Source organism: Pseudorasbora parva, chromosome 25 (genome assembly GCF_024679245.1).
Source record: "Pseudorasbora parva isolate DD20220531a chromosome 25, ASM2467924v1, whole genome shotgun sequence".
NCBI classification, from domain to species: domain Eukaryota; kingdom Metazoa; phylum Chordata; class Actinopteri; order Cypriniformes; family Gobionidae; genus Pseudorasbora; species Pseudorasbora parva.
Window position 1 is genome coordinate 26550879 of NC_090196.1, and position 12048 is coordinate 26562926.

Genomic DNA, 12048 nt, shown 5'->3' on the forward strand with positions numbered 1-12048 from the left:
AGAACTGCATTTAATCAAATTAAAAACATACATCTCCTTTACTATCAATTTTTTTAATCAATTTAACACATCCTTGCTGAATAAAATTATTGATTTATTTCAAAAAAAGAGAAAAATGACTGACCCCAAATTACTGACCAGTAGCGTATATTGTTGTTACAAAAGATTTCTATTTCTAAAACATTTGCTTCTTTTTTTTTCTTTTTTTTTTATTCATCAAAGTATTATAAAAAAAAGTATCACAGGTTAAGAAAAAATGTTAAGCAGCAGAACTGTTTCCAACTTTGAAAATGAATCATATTAGAATGATTTCTGAAGGATCATGTGACACTAAGACGATCCTGAAAATTCAGCTTTAAATCACGGAAATAAATGATCATTTAAGTATAATAAATTGGAAAACTAATTATTTAAAATTGTAATATCACAATATTAAAAACATTTCTGTATTTTTGATCAAATAAATGCAGGCTTGATGAGCAGAAGAAACTTCTTTTAAAAACATTACAAACAGTAAAGTGTCCAAACTTTTGGCCTATATATATGTACATTTTCACAAACCCAGATTTTATCCATTTGGGTTTTTTGAATGTCCGGACGGCAAAAAGTTTGTCTGTTTTACAGACATTCAAATGGTCTTTTGCGTCACTCTGAATGCGACACACAGCGGTGACATCAAAATCATATTCACTTTGTTTATTTCAAGTTTGATTAAAAAAAAAAAAAAAAAAAAAAAACGGTGACCGAAATGACGGGAGTGTTCATACGATATTAAAACAATAGGCCTATGTCCATAGATTTGGGAGCATAGATCTCCGTCGCTGATATTTTTTCTCTTATTTTTGGAGAACGACATGATGCATCTCCATAATTATTTATAAAAAGAAATTAATAATTCATCCATTTCGAAAGCCTACTTACGCCAACCCACGTTTTTTTTTTCTCTCATCAGGAGCAGATACCTTCTTTTTTTTTTTTTTTCTTCAATCACGTCAACCTACGTTATGGTTGTTACCGAACCCGGTATGACGTCACAGGTACGCAGAAACAATCGAGTTAACGTTTAGCATTTCCTGTTCCCTTCTCCCGAGGTCAATGTTTTTTTTTTGGTTTTATTGAAATGGCGGTCAGTTATTCTACAACATAAAATACATAAGTATTACCCCACTCGAGATGTTTTTGAAGCTGTTACATGTCTTAGAAAAAGGCGTTGCTAATAAGTGGCTAAATGGGACTAAAGAGGCTGTGAGGAGATTAAACATCATGCTGAACAGGTAACGTTAACTTTGCTCATAATTCTGCTCTTGTGAACTATTCTATAATTGTGGTCTCAAACTATTCTAACTCAAAGTTTCTGGGAAAATGTTTTTAGATAAAACTTAAAGTTGTCGAAAGCGGTGATCTTGAAATCGCCTGACCGTGGTTTAGCTTTTAATTTCTGCCAGCTGTATTTAGGCTTCATAATTAATAAAAGTTATTTATCTGTGAAAATTATCTTTATGGACAAAACGTGTAATAAACTTTTGTTGATCACAGAGCATGTTTTTTTCCTATTGGGTTTTTCTTGAGGGAACCAGTGCTGCCAGTTGGCCTGGGATCTTTGTGAGGAGATTGGAGCTTCGACTTTAATTTCTACATTTCAATAAATGTTTATTTCGCACCGACAAGAATTGTTCTGCTGTAAACTGTACTAACTGATTCTGCGGGAGTGTGGGCGAGGCCTTGATCCCACTTCACGCTGACTACCTGGCAGACTCGGGCTCCTTGACGTCAGCGCCATACACCTATTAGGCATAACATTGTGACCACTGACAGGTGAAGTGAATAACACTGATTATCTCTTCATCACAGCACCTGTTAGTGGGTGGGATATATTTGGCAGCAAGTGAACATTTTGTTATTAAAGTTGATGTGTTTGAGCGAGTTTGACAAGGGCCGAATTGTGATGGCTAGATGTCTGGGTCAGAGCATCTCCAAAACTGCAGCTCTTTTGGGGTGTTCACCATCTTCAGTGGTCAGTATCTAGTGCTTCAAGGAAGGAACGGTGATGTACTGGCGAGAGGGTCATGGGCGGCCAAGGCTCATTGATGCAAAACAGAAGAGCTACTTTGTTTTGGCAGCAATAGGGGGACTAACACAATATTATTAGTATGTCCATATCACTTGCGGTTAATTATTGCAGACAGTCTGCCTGAAAAGATCAGATTTTTGACAAGCAAAATCTGATTGGCATGCAGTCTGAAAACAACCTTTGAATAAAAGGTTCTAAATAAACCTTAAAGTCCCAGTGAACCGGGAGTTGCAACTGATTTTATTTCAGTGCTGTGACGTATTTCCAAGTGAAACGTAATATTGAACAGAGGGCAGGGTTTTAAATTTAGCGCTCCTCCTCTTGTCCAACTAACGGTTGGAGGGATGGGGCTAAGGATATTCAAACCCAAGCCATCAAAAACTGAAATCATCTGAGAAGGAACGCCATTCCAGACCGGAAGTTACTGTTCAGATTTTGATTAAAGATAACTACGCAAACATTTGTTTTCTGTGTATTAATTTGCATGGATTAACTGTCCACCCTAAGACAAGTAATGTTTGCTAACAAAGTAAATAAGATCATGAGGACTTTAAAGAGTTCTTTCAGGCACTTCATATGTAGAACCTTTTAGGGGTTCACATCATGGGATCATTTTATGGATCTTATAAACCTAACTTATCAACAAAAAAAATATTAAATAACCTGTTAAAGATGAAAGTATTATGCAATCATTTAAAACATTTCTCCTATAGAACCTTTTTGGCATAGTGTTCGTTATAATTGAGTCAAGAATGCTGGGGTTCTATATAGGACTCGTTTCGTTTGAAAAGTTCATAAATGTTCAAGAAGTGCACTTCTTTAAATACTGTTTCATCCACTGAGCACTAGAGGAAGGACGTTCTGCTGCTGTGTAAACTTTGTTTGGAACCTTTTGAGGATTCCAGTCCGTTTTGGTCAGTGACCATCTTGATGTCCCTTGTAGACACACAGTGGGGTGAAAGGTCATGACATTTGCTTGTCTGAGGTTGATTGGTTGATGTCAGAGGTGATCATGCCACATGTCTGTCCCATTAAACACAAGACCAAACAGATATCTGGATGTTGGAGGTCAAAGGGTAGATGGATGCCACAGGTGAATGCAGTATAAGACATTTTAAATCCTAAAAGCTTACAGTATATCATTTATTATTTGTACTTTTTTGCAGTAAATTAAATTCAAAATATTTAGCAGCATATTAGAATGATTTCTGAAGGATAATCTGACACTTAAGACTGATGATGAAAATTCAGCTTTGCATGCATAACGGGGGAAAAAAATACAATTTTAAAATATATTCTAAACAAAAAATAGTTAAATTTGTACAAATATTTCCCAATATTACTGTGTTACTGTCTTTTTTTTTTAATGTGGTACTTGAAATGAATTTGTTTCTCGTTTTGATTTGAAGGTTTATGCTTAAATGCTTGAAATTAGTTTTGTAGACAAATATACATCGTGCATATGCATTAATTTAGGAAGCTTTTTTTTGTTTTTTAAAGGGATGAAAAGAACAAGCCACTGAAGAAAACAGCCAACAAATGCCCAGCACGTCAACTCTTTCCTGAAAGTTGGTTGTTTAACATTTTGGATCACTACACAATTCTGGCTCCATTTTGCGTGATTTCACGGTTTCAAACACGGTAAAATATTTAGTCATATACGAGCTGTCTTCCTGTCTATCCATGAACGCAAGCCTTTAATTTCCCCTCTCTGGGAAGTCAGCATGTGACATACTTAGATCTTAGCTCCCATCTCGTCAAAGGACGTGAGGAACAAACAAACGTTCCAATTAACTGCTTTGGGTTCCTGCGGAGGGAAGCGGTAAACCCCCTCCTTTCTATTTGCACTCTCACACCCCTTCTCCACCTTCTCAGCATTCAGAGGCCTCGCTCTCATTCTCTCTTCCCTGCAGGCCTTTCGCGGCTAATGTATATTCATTTACCACTTAAAGGACGGACACAGCACCCTGTTAAAACTAAATCAAGCTCCATTCATGACATGATCCTTTTCGCCAGGCTCAAAGGGCTCCGGTCCCAGGGGGGCCGTGACCCTGAAGACGGAGAGCGGGCTAGGGCGAGGGAGGGTTGGGTTTGATCCTATAGCCCCGTAAAAGAGACAGCAGTGTCTGCTCGACGGTGATTAAGCCGACCAATGGCGGACGCGGCGAGCACGGCGGCGGGAATTTAGAGGAGGCGTGCTGGAGATTAAAATATGTCACGCCCATTCAGAGGCGCTTGGATAAAGGAATAAAGGAGCGTTATAGGAGGGAATGAAGGGATAGTGGGACGAGGTCTTTTCACGGCTGATGACTGATTGCCCGTCTTTTGATTGACAGCCAGTGTGGAGCTGAAGGGTGGGAAAGTTCTGGGTGGGGTTGATGTTGAGCTGTGAGAAATGAAGGTTAGGACATTGTGTGTGAGAAGAGAGGCTTTGGTGAGAATCTCCACGCCGGTAATTAGCTGTGACCGTTACAGACTCTCAGTAGCACGCTGAATATTACAGATAAATGTTTTACCGAGATTAGAAAGGATAATGTGGAATTAAATGTGTGCTTTATGTACAGCGGCCCCAAAATGTCTTGAGATGCTCAAACCACACGTTGAAATGTGCAAAATGATATGTTTAATACTTATGTAGTAATGTATTTACACAAGGACTAAGTAATGTTAATTAACTATGTGTGTGTATTTACCTTACTATAGGGTTATGTTTAGGGTTAGTTGCTTGTAAACAGTACATTTGCTGCATAATTTACCATTATTACTATACAGTCCCTGACAAAAGTCTTGTCGCTTGTGTACAAATTGACCTAAAGTGCCGCTGAAATATATTTCTAATCAAGAATTTTTTACAAGAAATGGCTCATTTTAATCCCACCAGCTTTTGTGATAATGTTTCAGTGAAAAACTAAACTTTCAAAAAGTATTCTAATATTCACAGCTTGGTAAAGCCCATTGAGTCAATTTTTGCAAAGACATAAGTGTTGTCACCTTGTCATATGAGCTTCACCTGTGACTAATAATGGATCAATTAGGTCTCAAGTGTGTATAAAAAGAACCCCAGTACGCTAGACCTTCACATCAACTGCAACTAGACCTCTGCAAGCATGCCTAAGATTCACCCTGAGACTAAAGTTTTGATTATCAAGAGGCTGAAGACCAGATCCACTGCTGATGTGGCAGACACCTTCAATGTGTCTCAGCGTCAAGTACAGAGGATAAAAAAAAGATTTGAAGAGACTGGAGATGTTTTTGACAAGCCCAGGTCAGGCAGACCCCACAAGACAACTGCTCGAGAGGACCGTTTGTTGGCTCGAAAATCCAAGGCCAGCCCATTTTCCACTGCAGCAGAGCTCCACGAGACCTGGTCACCTGAAGTCCCTGTGTCAACCAGAACAGTTTGTCGGATTCTGTCTCGAAATGGCCTCCATGGTCGAATCAGTGCCCAGGACAATTGAAAAACCGTGTGGCATTTGCCAAGGCCCACAGCCTGCTAAAAGGATGGACGCTGGAAAAGTGGCAGAAGGTGGATTTTTCAGATGAATCTTCTGTTGAATTACACCACAGTCGCCGCAAATATTGCAGGAGACCTACTGGAGCCAGAATGGATCCGAGATTCACCCAGAAAACAGTGAAGTTTGGTGGCGGAAAAATCATGGTCTGGGGTTACATCCAGTATGGGGGTGTGCGAGAGATCTGCAGGGTGTAAGGCAACATCAATAGTCTAAAATACCAAGAAATCTTAGCTACCTCTTATATTCCCAACCATAAAAGAGGCCAAATTATGCAGCAGGATGGTGCTCCATCGCATATTTCCATCTCCACATCAAAGTTCCTCAAGGCGAAGAAGATCAAGATGCTCCAGGATTGGCCAGCCCAGTCACCAGACATGAACATCATTGAGCATATGTGGGGTAGGATGAAAGAGGACGCATGGAAGACGAAACCAAAGAATATTGATGAACTCTGGGAAGCATGCAAGACTGCTTTATTAGCTATTCCTGATGACTTCATCAATAAATTGTATGAATCCTTGCCAAAGCGCATGGATGCAGTCCTTCAAACTCATGAAAGTCATACAAGATATTAAATTTGGATCTCACAGCACCACAACTTAATTTGCTGACATATTTTTGTATTTGCAGTAAATTTGTTACATTTCTGTATAGGCGACAAAACTTTTGTCTTGCCAAAATTTGACCTTTCTGTCTTGTTTAAATGATAAATATTTTTTCTGGGAACATTATTTATTTCAGTGCATTAAACATCATTTGGGAGGGTTTTAGCTTTTCATATGAGCTATTTCTAACACCAATTAATTAATTAAAAGTCAGGTTAATATCAGGTATTTCTAAAAAATAGATAAGCGGTTCTAGATAGATAATAATAGATAAGCGACCAGACTTTTGTCAGGGACTGTAGTAAGTATGCAGTAATGGGTAATTACATCACCTTTAAATAAAGTGTAACTATATTTTTTTTATTTATTGTATAATTAATATTGAACTTTATATATTTATTACATATTGTATGTATATATATTTTATTATAAATATGTATGATCATACACCGACCAGGCATAACATTATGACCATCTTCCTTATTTTGTTCTGGCCCTCCTTTTGCTGCCAAAACAGCCCTGACCAATCGAGACATGGACTTCACTTGACCCCAAAAGGCGTGTTGTGGTAATTGGCACCTAGATGTTAGCAGCAGATCCTTTAAGTCCTGTAAGTTGAGGTCCCCTCCATGGATCAGACTTGTTTGTTCAGCACATCCCACAGAGATGCTCGATTGGATTGAGATCTGGGGAATTTGGAGGCCAAGTCAACACCTTAAACTTGTGCTCCTCAAACCATTCCTGAAGCATTTGTGCTTTGTGGCAGGACGCATTATCCTGCTGAAAGACACACAGCCACCAGGGAATACTGTTTCCATGAAAGGGTGAACATGGGTTGTAACAATGCTTAGGTAAGTGGTACGTGTCAAAGTAACATCCACATGGATGGCAGAACCCAAGTTTTCCCAGCAGAACATCGCCCAAAGCATCACACTGCCCCCGCTGGCTTGCCGCCTTTCCCATAGTGCATCCTGGTGCCATGTGTTCCCAGGTAAGCAACACACACACCTGGACATCCACGTGATGTAAAAGAAAATGTGATTCATCAGACCAGGCCACCGTCTTCCTTGTTTCAGTTCTGATGCTCACGTGCCACTGTTGGTGCTTTCGGTGGTGGACAGGGGTCAGCTATGCAGCCCCATTTGCAACAAACTGTGTGATGCTCTATGTATTCCGACACCTTTCTATCAGAACCAGCATTAACTTCTTGAGCAATTTGAGCTACAGTAGCTTGTCATCAATAAGCCTTGGCCGCCCATGACCCTGTCGTCGGTTCACCACTGTTCCTTCCTTGGAGCACTTTTGATAATGACCACTGCAGACTGGGAACAGCCCACAAGAGCTGCAGTTTTGGAGATGCTTTGACGCAGTCGTCTAGCCATCAAAAACTTCCTCAAATCCTTACGCTTGCCCATTTTTCCTGCTTCTAACACATCAATTTTGAGGACAAAATGTTCACTTGCTGCCTGATATATCCCACCCACTAACAGGTGCCGTGATGAAGAAATAATCTGTGTTATTCACTTCACCTTTCATAATGGATAAAATGTTTTGCCTGATCGGTGTATATCTGTCTTGAGTGTCTAATTTAATATTTACATTTATTATTATAATTAGGTTTTAAAGTGTTTTTTGTAAATGTGATGGTTAACTACAACAATGACTTAAATACAGCCATATAAAAACACAACGATAAGGGGCATTTTAAACCACTTTCAACTTAAAAGGGAACACTTTTTTTTATCCGTTTTAGCTGTTCATTTAGACAACAACGTTTTAGGTCCCTGAAAATGCAAAGGGATGAAAACAGGTTTGAAAGTGCAAGTTTTCAGAAATGATAGTATTAATGTCTGTGAAAACTACAAAATCGTTAAAACGCTGGCGTCATGCATCACGGTTCAGTCTATAGGTCTGTAGTGTTTCTTTACAAATTGACATCGCCATCTACTGGCCTGGCATGAATAATAGTGTTTTACTCCTTTTTACAGATCTGTGTGAAAGGGGAATGTTTTGGCATAATATGAAAAACCCAAAAGATTTTTGTCTTTAGTTCATCATTGTCGTGTAAACATACCCTCAGTGTTCAAATACTTGCTGGATTGCCTCAATGTATATTCATAATAAAAATGTGTAATTCTTTATTTAATCAGTTATTTACCTTTGCATTTAACGATTTAATTTTAAATGTTTTTCACTGTATTTCTGCTGGTCTAGTGTGTAGGAGCCTCATAAGATTGTGAGGTGATGAGTGTTTCTGTGCACTCCACTCATAAAACAGCCTGTAAATCCAGACACAGCTCCATAAACACGCTTACAAAAGAGACAAGCTGGTCTTGCCCTGTCTTCGGTCTGAGCCCTTCGCTTGTTTCATTGAGGAATCTGTTAGTATTATGGGGTGTTGGTGTAAACCTCATTCAGGAAAAGCTGCAGTAAAACCTTTTAATGATTGCTGGCCCATGTTCGGATGCAGCTCTTCAGTGTTGATAGAGGTAAAAATATTAGCGTTAGTTTTAACAGTCCTTTACTGAGGATGACTGAGTGATAGACCAGTATATCAGCCAGGCTGATTATTTGGCCAGTGTTTGGGAATTTTGAGCTTATTTTTAAGCATTTTTCCATTTAGAGTGCAACAGCCATTTGTAAAATGCAAATTTAAAGTAAATATTTACTCTCTTTGGGTTTTTTATGAAGTTCCAGGCAGCCTGAAATGAAGGAACTAGAGCCTTTGGAAGGAGGATAAAGCGGGTCGAGGAGTTGAGAAAAACCAATAGTTTAAATTGAATTATAAGACCGTATTTGATCACTATAAGATCGGCTGATATCTATTGGCCAACTGACAATTTCCTTGTGTTAGTGCCATCTCAGCTGGTTTTAGAATTTTTTGCTAACATTTCCATTAAGTTATGAAAGCGTTATTTCTGGATGTTTTTTAAACATTCAAAACGTCCCTTTTTTATGTATTAAGAGTTTTTTTTTCTCTTTTATCTGAATGTTGAAGGAACATTCCATTCTATCATTTGAAAAGGTTATAAAAACGTTATTTCTGTACATTCAAAACATCCTTTTTGTCCTAATGTTTACATAACTTTGAATGTCAGTGAAAGTTATGGGAACGTTTCTTGTTAACTGATTGAACCAACGTTACTGAAAGTTTGTTCATAACTTTGAGAGAACTGCCAGAACATTGGGAACGTTCATGGGAATCTGCTAAATGTGACTATAAGGCATAAAGATTTTGAGATATTATAACATCATGGTTTTCTGTAAAGCTGCTTTTAAAGAATGTGTATTGTGAAAAGCACTATACAAAAATTTGACTTTTGACTCTAAGGAGTCAAAAAGTTTCATTAAAATTGTTCTCACATTTTGTGCAAACATTCCATAAATATTTATCAAATGTTAATAATGTCATGAAGACATCAAAGAAAGAATACATTTTCTCTCAATGTAATGAGAATGTTCATCACGTAAAAATAACATTGTATGGACATTCCATGAGTGTTGTTCTCGCAGTTTTCTCCTTCATTAATATTCATTGAGTACAAATGACATCATATTAAGGACGTTTTATGATGTTCTTATAAGGATGTTCCAAAAAAGTTAACAGTGTATCTTAAGAACGTTCCATAAACATTATTTTAAAAGCGTTATTTAAAGAACGTTATTGAAAGTTCCCTGTTATAGATAAGCTTAACTAGAGAGAATACATTTTCTGTTTTCATTTTAGTGAATTTGAAATTGTAATCATGTATTTGCATGTCGTATTTGTAGTAATTGATTTGTTTTATACTGTATATCATTCACTATTTTCAGTTTTTATAGAGATTTTATACTAGTCTCTAATGTTCACCAAGACTATATATTTGACTATATATTTGAAAAAAAAGAAACTGAAATAATGTGAAATATTACACTTTAAAATAACTATATTCTATGGTAATATATTTGAGAGAGAAAAATGTATTCCTGCACTGTAAAAAAATATTGTTATTGTTTTAACTTAAAAAGTAAATAACCTGGTTGCCTTAATTTTGAGTTTATTGAAATAAAAACATTGAGTCGATACAATAAAGAAATGTGTTTAATTGAATAGTTTAATAAATAGAAACTCAAAATAATATTGTATCTGAACCACATAATTTATTTTTGATAAATCATGAAAATAGCATAATTTGGCATGTTTCACTGTGTCATCACAAATAACACACACACAATTACCCATTATGCTTACAAAATCTTTTAATAATATTTGAATAAAGGTTCTCAAAAATGTTCATTGTATTAGCTCAAATGTTTTATTTCAATGAACTAAACATTTTAAGGCAACCAGGTAACTTTTAAAAAAAATATTTTTTACAGTGTGTGATTTTCATCATTACTTCAGCATCTTCAGTGTCACATGATCCTTCTGAAATCAATCATTCATATTTTTGTGGAAACCATGATGCATTGAATCGAACGTTCAAAACAGCATTTGTAATAGGATTATTTGACATTTTGAATGTCACTTTTGATCAATTTAATGCATCCCTGCTTGATAAAAGTATTAATTTCTGAATACTATCTACACTTTTGATCATGTTTTGAAGTTTCTTAGCAAGATGATATGTCCCTTTATTATTATTAAGGTGTTAGATGCCACTGATCCCATAAGCTGAGGTGTTCCTGTTTGATTTATTTGTTTATTTGTTCCATGGCCTCCTGATCTGTTCCTGACACCCCCCCACCTGTCATAATTGGCGACCCGCCGCCGGCTGCGCGCCTCGCACACTCCAGGTATCCGGTGACTCAAAGGGTCGGTAAGTGCCCCTGTCAGCACACCGCGGTGAGGAACAAGAGATTAACCCTAATCCAATCCACTCAATCCTTCTCCTGCGTTCCTCTCGCTGTTCCTTCAACCTGGAGGAGGAGCCATGGCTTTCAGGTCAGCGTTGGAATCCCTGGCCTGAATAGAAGCTCACCAGAAGAAAAAAAAAGCCCTCGCTTTAGCACGGTGACCACGGCTGGTTGGCTTCTGAATGGTGCTCTGTGACAAAGGGCCTCTTTCACAGGACGCTGGCTGCCAGCAAAGGCAGAATAAATGGGGAGGATGCCACTGCAGATGTCTGAGACGTCTCTGTTAGCGTTTGATTGACGCGAGGTGAGGCTGCACACTCGGCCCCCGGCCCCTCCAGACCAGCGGCACCTGTCGAGAGCGTGTTGCATTGTCTGACCTGAAGATGGTGAGGATGCCATGTTTCCCATCAGCCTCTGTGAGACTGCATCACCACACTTGCATTTGAGGGCATCGCCTCGGTCATATATGTGGCAAGACTCAAGGAATGTGCCTTGATGATCTGATGCTTTTCTGAAAGCACAGCCATATTAGTTTAAGAAGGTGCCACTTTGGTTACATTTATAGTGGATCTTCACCGTAAATTGCATTTGTAATGAATCCATACTGCAGTGCATTTATTATTTATGGCTTGAATTTCTTTCTTTTTTTTGGCTCAAAAAGCCAACCAAGCTGAAGGTGAATGCTCTGATAGTTCTGAACAACTAATATGGGAGGTAAAAATGTAGGCCTATAATTTATTAATAATAATAAAAGAACAAAAGTGATGCAAGCGGCACTTCTACTAATAATGATGATGATAATATATCTATATCTGAGTGTTTTGATATCACAATATTAAGAATAATTTATATATATGAAGACTATATATATATATATATATATATATATATATATATATATATATATATATATATATATATATATATATATATATGATTATTTGAAATTAATATTTAAAAGTTATTATTTTATGTATTTTGATATTAGTATACATTTTTACATTTTTTATTTTTTTAAATG